Source organism: Sminthopsis crassicaudata, chromosome 2 (genome assembly GCF_048593235.1).
Source record: "Sminthopsis crassicaudata isolate SCR6 chromosome 2, ASM4859323v1, whole genome shotgun sequence".
Classification (NCBI taxonomy): Eukaryota; Metazoa; Chordata; class Mammalia; order Dasyuromorphia; family Dasyuridae; genus Sminthopsis; species Sminthopsis crassicaudata.
The window spans coordinates 645,422,620-645,431,447 of NC_133618.1; positions in this window are offsets into that span (position 1 = coordinate 645,422,620).

Genomic DNA, 8,828 nt, shown 5'->3' on the forward strand with positions numbered 1-8,828 from the left:
ACTATCCTATGTTCCTTTAATCTATTTATGATCTCATTCTTTATGCCTAAATCATGGACCCATTTTGATCTTATCTTGGTATATGATGTTAATGTGGATCCATATCTAATTTCTGCCATACTAATTTCCAGTTTTCCTAGCAGTTTTTGTCAAATAATGAATTCTTATTCCAAAAGTTGGCATCTTTGGGTTTGTCAAACACTAGATTGCTATAGTTGTACACTATTTTGTCCTGTGAACCTAACCTATTCCACTGAGGATCTCCAAATTTTCATAAAATTTTTGGGGTCATAGACTGGTGATATTGGGGTTAGTGTTTTTTTAGCATATGGTAATCACATTGCCATGAACTTGCTGTTCAACCCTTTTGGTGACCATTGAAAATGGGTTTTAGATGCCTTAGTTATCTTCAATCTACTTTAGGTTTTCTGCCAAAACAGTTTCCCCAAGTGTTGCTTCTATACATTCTATGGCTTCTTGGAGCCACAGGTAAGGGTTGAGTGAGTCAGGTAAACATCAAAGGTGGAAAGTAGCCCTGAAAAAGCATTGGCAGGCTTCAAACCAAAGGTACTAATCTTCCTTGAGCACCCTACAATCCTTCCAGTTAATATACATGTGTGTGTGCACATCATATATCTAAAAATGTGTATATATACATATGCATATGTTTATAATGTGTTACAATAAAATTTAATATAAGATATATGTATATATGCATTTGCATATGTGTATCTTTGTGTATTAATTACCTGAAGAAATTAAAAATAATCTGCTCCAGTGGTATCACACTCAAATAAAAATGGTACCTCTAATCCGCACATAAGAAGCTTTGTGATCCACATATTGATTTAATTTTAAAATGTAATGTTACCTATGATTTATATTGCTAAATATTTTCCAGTTACACTTTAATCTGGTTCAGGCCACTCTTGACCACTTTGAGCATGTCATGTGACTGACAGGTAGCATATTTGATTGCTTTGATATAACCCATTCTCTCTCATTTTGTAGATATGAGGCCTGAGACTCTAACAGGTAAATAAATATAAATGTCAAATAGTAAGTTATGGAACCAAGGATAGAACCCAAATGTCCTTGAAACTTTATTATTATTATTGTTTTACTGGCACTTACAGTATTCTCTTCCTCATTCCTGATCTCAATTTATAATAGGGAGGAGAGCCATAAATGAGAGAAAAGGGAATGGAAAGAGAAAGGGAGAAATCTGGGTAGAAAGCTTAATTTTTGAGGAAATCTCTGACTTTTGAAATACTTAGAATGCTTCTTACACTTCAATTCTCCTTATAATAAGATATGTTATTTGTTCTGCTTGAGGGAACACTTCCATATGGTAGGTTATGACCCTGCTTTTGGAGGATTCAGTGCTATGCTTATACCCAAAGTGAACAGTAAGAACCTCTTAAGACCATCCCTTATAATGACTTTACTGCTTCCTCAAAGCTTGTTTGCTGAGATTTCATATGAGAGCAAAGTAAAAAGTCAAAAACTGATAACTAGCAGGAACAAAATAAGTTACATTAGAAAGGAGCTGAATCATCGTTACTGCTGCCTTCTTAATTTTGTCTTTTATCAAGAAAGAGTAAGATGATTTTTATCCTTCCTAATATACTTACCATGTTGTTATATGTTGTAAAAGCTATCAATCATCATTTAGTAAAAAGTTATTATATACCATATCTGAATTTAAGAAGTTTATACTTTATCAGAGTAAATATCCATAAAGACCTGCATGTTTATATCAAAAAAAAAAATTGAAAGAAGGATTGAAAGAGGTCCAGGAGCTCAGGAAATAAGAAAATGTCTCATATATAAGATGAAGCTTGAGATAGATTAGATAAATAGATAGGCAATTAAATAGAAAACAATTATCAGAGTTAATAGCTAACATTTATATATTGCCAACTATATGAAAACAATGCTAAATTATTTACCATTATTATCTCACTGGGTACTTGCAACAATGCTGGGAGGTAAATGTTATTATTTTCATTTTATGAGGAAGTTGAGGCAATGGTTGGAATTTTTCAGAAAATATGTCACAGCTATCAAATTCACAGTTATTCATATGAGGATAAAATTATCCCAATCATATCCAAATCATTCAGTTTATAGGTGGTATTTAAAGAATTTTAAAAACAACTACAATTAAAATAACTTCTCATTTATGAAGGTTCCATTTTCACAAAACAAGCTCCTCTATGGTAATATATTAATTCCTTAATCTGATCTTTTATGCTCATTCCCAAGTAACTCCAATCCAGCATCTCAGCCTTATTACACTTTTCTCATAACACTCAGTTCATGTCAGTCAAAGTAAATTAAGAAGAATAGAATTGGAACTCCTTAAGGACAGGAACTATTTAGCTTTCATTTATTTATTTGTTTGTTTGTTTGTTTGTTTGTTTATTTATTTATTTATTTTTATGTCAGAATCCTACTAGATAGAACCCTCCATATAGTAAACATATTGGATCTAATTGAATCTTAATTAATCATAATTGAATTTGTATCTTCCAGATTTCTTACTCTTTTACTCTGTTCCACACACTTTACAATCCAGTTATGCTGGCCTGTTTACAATTCCTTGGAAATCTCCTAACTCTACTTTCCATGCCTTTGTAATAGTTGTCTCCAGACCTATAATGTTCTGCTCCCTCAACTCTACCCCATAACTTCCAGTCTTCCTTCAAAACATAGCTCAAATTCCAGGCTTTTCATGAGACATTTATAAGTCCTGGGAGAATTATTTATATGTTGTTATCTCCCATTAGAATGCAAACTTATTGAGAGTAAAAAGGATTTTTCCTATCTTTTGGTGGGTATGGAGGTTTATGCCAAGTTCAGGCCACTCATATCCATGTATGGGTATACGTAGTTATTAATAAATACTAGAGACTAAGTGATAGTATATACCATGCTATGATATAAATGAGTTTGATAAATATGGATTGGTTGTTCTTTCTCTCTCCATCTCTCTGTCTGTTTCTGTTCTCTCTGTCTCTGTCTCTCTCCCTTTCTTTGATTATAGATTTCTTTGTGGTTATTTTTTGGGAGGGAAGATAGTGATATGGCAGAGATTGTTTTTGAAGATGGAAATTTATTCCCCTATTGGTTTATATCTTCTCCATGTGTGTGTGTATGCATGTATATATGCATGTATATATGCATGAATGTATATATATATATATATATATATATATATATATATATACACACACACACATATATATATATATACTTAATCTATACTTTCATATTTATCACAAAATATTAGGCATATCTCTGTGAATTTCATTTTCCCTCTTCTGTTTCTCATATGCTTTAATACAACAATACTGTTTCTTTTTTACTTTCAAATTTATTTATCAGAATCTTTCCTCATAATATAAGTAGGATTATATAGCTTGGGGGAAAAGAGTCCTTATTAGCTAACAATATCAACAGTAAGTGTTCCAAAGGAGCCAAACTATTTAGCTCTATTTAAAAAAAAAAAAAATCAATGAGAATCTTTCAAAGTTCTTTTTTCATACTGATCCATAGGGTAGTTTACTTAAGGAGGATTTAAAGGCCACTTGGCTATAAAAGGGGCCATTTTTAAAGGGCCCTCTCATTTAGAAAAATCATATTTCTTGGCATTAATATCCTTTTAAACTAACTGAAAGAGATTACCATAGCTAGAAAATCACCAAGTTTTAGAGTTATTTGGAACACAAAATGGTTTAATGTGTTAATCACTAAATAGAATTTTAGGACCACTTGGCCTCAACTCTGGCTCTAATGACAAAGATGTAGTGGTAGCCAAAAAGAAAGAGAATTATATGTAATTAAGTGGGAAAGTTTTTTTCAGAGGTTTGATTAAAAATATTTAACCATCATGGCAGAGATAGGTTAGATTAATATGCAGAATGAGAAATGTATTTTTAGACACATGGGGATTTTATTTATTTATCTCTGCTTTTATATGATATGAGCATTCTGTTTTGTTTTATGTTTGTTTGTTTGTTTGTTTTCCAATGGGAAGGCAGGAAAGAGAAAAAAAGTACTTGCTAATTTAAAAAATTAGAAATGTATTTTAATACATTAGCAATCCTAGCTCCATTGCTTTCTGAAATATCATATTCAAAGTCCTCTGATCTGTTCATTGAAAAGCTGCTAAATCTTTTGTTAACCTGACTGCAACTCCAATATACTTGATTTGTTTCATTATGGTTGTTTGTGATATTTTTTCTTGATCTAGGAGTTCTGGAATTTGACTATAATATTGCTGGGAGTTTTAATTTTGCATCTCTTTCAGGAACTTACCAGTAGATTCTTTCAATTTCTACTTTATCTTGTGGTTCAAGAATAACAAGAGTTTTTCTGGATAATTTCTCGAAAGATGATTTCTAGGCTCTTTTTTTGATCATGGTTCTCAGGTAGACCAGTAATTTTAAAATCATTTCTACTGGATCCATTTCCTAGGTTAGTTGCTATCTACAGGATTTAGAACAGTATTTGGTATTTAGTAGATACTTTATATATGTTTATCAATTGACTGACTACCAATGAAAATTTAATAATAGTTGTTGATTATATAATCATCACTAAACTATTTTTCTTAGAAGTAGCTATAAGACTAGTATATTTCAGGCCTGAGGCAAAGCAAGCACAGAACTGAAGAGGAACAGTATTAAATATCACTGACAGTACTTCAGCAACCACATCTGCAAGTTGTTTCAAACCCTATGGGTATGGTTCACCCAGGTAAGGTGATTTGAATTCATCAGGACAACTAGGTGTTGTTCTCTTACTCTTTTCTGATTGATATTGAGTATTAACTCCCTAAGAGTTATTTTTGTTGTCATGGTTACTTTCCTTGGCAGCACAACAGAAGCCAATGGGAATTTTTTTTTATTTTTTTTTAATGATTTTTATAATTATAACATTTTCTTTGACAATACATATGCATAGGTATTTTTTTTACAACATTATCCCTTGTACTCCCTTCTATTCTGAGTTTTTCCCCTCCTTCCCTCCACCCCCTCCCCTAGATGGCAGGCATTCCCATACATATTAAATATCTTATAGTATATCCTAGGTACAATATATATGTGCAGAACTGAATTTTGTTGTTGTTGTTGTTGTTGTTGTTGTTGTTGTTGTTGTTGTTGTTGTTGTTGTTGTTGTTGCAAAGGAAGGATTGTATTCGCAAGGTAAAAATAATCTGGGAAGAGAAACGAAACAAAACAAAACAAACAAAAAAAAAGTAATGCTCACAGTTTGCACTCATTTCCCAGTGTTCCTTTTCTGGACGTAGCTGATTCTGTCCATCATTGATCAATTGGAATTGGATTAGCTCTTCTTTATGTTGAAGATATCCACTTCCATCAGAATACATCCTTATACAGTATCATTGTTGAAGTGTATAATGATCCCCTAGTTCTGCTCGTTTCACTCAACATCAGTTGATATGTCTCTCCAAGCCTCTCTGTATTCCTCCAGTTGGTCATTTCTTACAGAACAATAATATTCCATAACATTCATATATGCCATAATTTACCCAACCATTCTCTAATTGATGGACATCCATTCATTTTCCAGTTTCCAGCCACTATGAAAAGGGCTGCCACAAACATTTTGGCACATACAAGTCCCTTTCCCTTCTTTAGTATTTCCTTGGGATATAAGCCCAGTAGTAGCACTGCTGGGTCAAAGGGTATGCACATTTTGATAACTTTTTGGGCATAATTCCAGATTGCTCTCCAGAATGGTTGGATTCTTTCACAACTCCACCAACAATGTAGTAGTGTCCCAGTTTTCCCACAGCCTCTCCAACAAATCCAGGCTCTGAATTACCTCTGGATTGGCAGAACCCACAGACATTGGAGTGTCACAAATTACCAGCAGAAAATAATTTTGAAGATCGCCAGAAAAAATCTGTTTCAATTGGAAACAGGAGGGAGGTGGCTAAGCACAAACAGTTGAGCACAAATGCCAGCACAGACAGCACAGAGTCTCAGTGCAGTGCAGACTCTGCATGGTGGAGAATCTACGGGAAAGAAACAGACCAGAAAAGGTCTGTTTCAATTGGAACAGGAAGGAGGGAGTCAAGCACAAACAACTGAATATAAACACCAGCACAAACAATGCAGAGCTCAAGAGTAATGCAAACTCTGTGGAGATGTGGACCCAATATAGTGGAGAATCTATGGGGAGAAATCTACAGCAGTGTTGGCTACTCTGCCCTGGCTGTAAGCCAGTAAGCCAGTAGATCAGCAAAGTTAGAAAATATCCAACTAAAACACAAAGATTAATAATGAAAGCCTAAATGCAAGAATCTCATAAGGTTCTGGCCACGCCCACCCACATGCAGGATTGAGTCAGCACTGACCCAGCACAGCCATGAGTACCCTAAAAACAGACCTTAACTTTTTTTTTTTTTTTTTTTTTCTTAATGTGTAAAACAGTAAAGAAGACTATGACAGCAGACAGCTTCTGTGGTGAAAGAGAAGAACAGATTTCAAATTCTGAGGAGACTAAAGGCAGATTGTCTCCAGATAAAGCCCCAAAAGGTGATATAACCTGGTCCTGATGGCACAAGGCTCTACTAGAAGACATTAAAAAGGATCTTAAAAGAGAGCTAGAAGAAAAATGGGGAAAGAAAATGAAGACTTTGCAAGAGGGTTTAGAAAAGGTATTAGCTCATTAAAATATGGATTTGATAAAATGGAAGAAGAAAGCAACCCCCAGAAAAACAGAATTTGTGAAACAGAAAAAAAAAAAACTCCTTAAAAAAACAGAATTTGTCAAATGGAAAAACATTCCATAGAACAAAATAACTCATTTAAAAATTCAATTGTACAATTACAAAAATAAGTATTTAAAAAAAAAAGCAAATGAAAAAATTCAAGACTGAACAAATGGAAATGCATGACTCAATGAGACAACAAGAATCAGTCAAGCAAAACCACAAAAATGAAAAAAATAGAAAAAAAATTAAAATATCTCCTTGGGAAAACAACTGACATGGAAAATAGGTCTAGGAGAGATGAACAAAGAAATATTGGACTACCTGAAATCCATGATTAAAAAAAAAAAGAGTCTAGACACTATTTTTCAGGAACTCATCAAAGAGAACTGCTCAGATGTCAGAATCAGAAAATAAAATGACCATTGAAAGAATTCACCAAACATCCCATGAAAGAGACCCCAAATAAAGCCCCAAGGAATATTATGGCTAAATTTCACAACTATCAGACCAAGTAAAAAATATTACAAGCAGCCAGAAAGATATAATTCAAATACTGAAGAGCCACAATAAGTGTTATTCAGGACCTAGCAGCTTCCACTTTAAAGGATGAAAGGGCCTGGGAATCTGATATTCAGAAAGGCAACGAAACTTGGTATGCAGCCAAGAATAAATTATCCTGCTGAATTGAGCATTTTCTTTCAGGGAAGAAGATGGACATTCAAAGAAACTGCTGAATTCCATTTATTTTTGATGAAAAGACCAGAGCTAAATAAAAAATTTGACCTCCAAATATAGAACTGAAAAGAAGCATACAAAGGTTAAAAAAACCTTTTGAGAACTATTACTATTGTGAGTATACATAAAGCATATATATATAATCTGATTTTACTATTATAATATAAAAAAGAAACTAGAAATGGAAAGGGGATTGTAACAGAAAAAAAGGGGGAAAGTGGAGATAAAATAAAGGAAATTACATCATCAGGAAGAGGAAAAGAAAACCTATCATAATTGAGGGAAAGAAAGGAGCGTGATGAATATTGTGTGAATATTACTTTCATAATATTTGGCTCAAAAAAAAGAATATTAGATATATTTTATTTCACTGAAAAACTTCTCTCACCATACAGAAAAGTGGGAGGGGAAAGGCAAAAAGAGAGGGGATAGGCTAAATAGAAGGGAAAAGAGAAAAAGTGGGGGAAAGGTATAAAAAAGGGGGAAGATCTCTAAAGGGAGACGATTGCTTGAGGCAAGTAGTGCTCATAAGTGAAATACTGAGAAAAAGGGAAAGGGGAAAAATAAAGAAAAAAGTATAATTTTGGGTTAATAAGATGGCAGGAAATAGAGAATTAGTAGTTTTAACTGATAAGTGAATGGGGTGAACTCTCCCATAAAATATAAGCTGATAACAGACTGCATTAAAAGCCAAAATCTTACAATATGTTGTTTACAAGAAACACATTTAAATGTTGTTTACAAGAAACACATTTAAAACAGTGATACATACAGAGTAAAGGTAAAAGGCTGGAGCAGAATCTATTGTACTTCAAGTGAAGTAAAAATAAAGGGGTAGCCATCTTAATCTCAGATCAAGCAAAAGCAAAATTTAATTTAATTAAAAGGCATAATGAAGGAAACTATATCTTGCTAAAGGGTAGCATAGATCATGAAGCAATATGAATATTAAACATGTATGCACCAAGTGGTATAGCATCTAAATTCCTAAAGGAGAAGTTAAGAGAGATACAAGAAGAAATAGACAGCTAAACTATAATAGTGGGAAATTTCAATCATCTTCTCTCAGAACTAGATAAATCAAATCACAAAATAAATAAGAAAGAAGTTAAAGAGATAAATATAATACTAGATAAGCTAGAAATGATAGTTCTTCAGAGAAAATTGAATGGAGACAGAAAGGAGTACAGGCTTTTGTTTGCTTGTTTGGTTTTCTCAGAAGGATGTGGAACCTATACAAAAATTAACCATATATTTGGACATAAAGAACTAAAAAAAAATATGCAGAAAGGCAGAAATAGTAACTTTTTTTTCAGGTCATGTTGCAATAAAAATGACATTC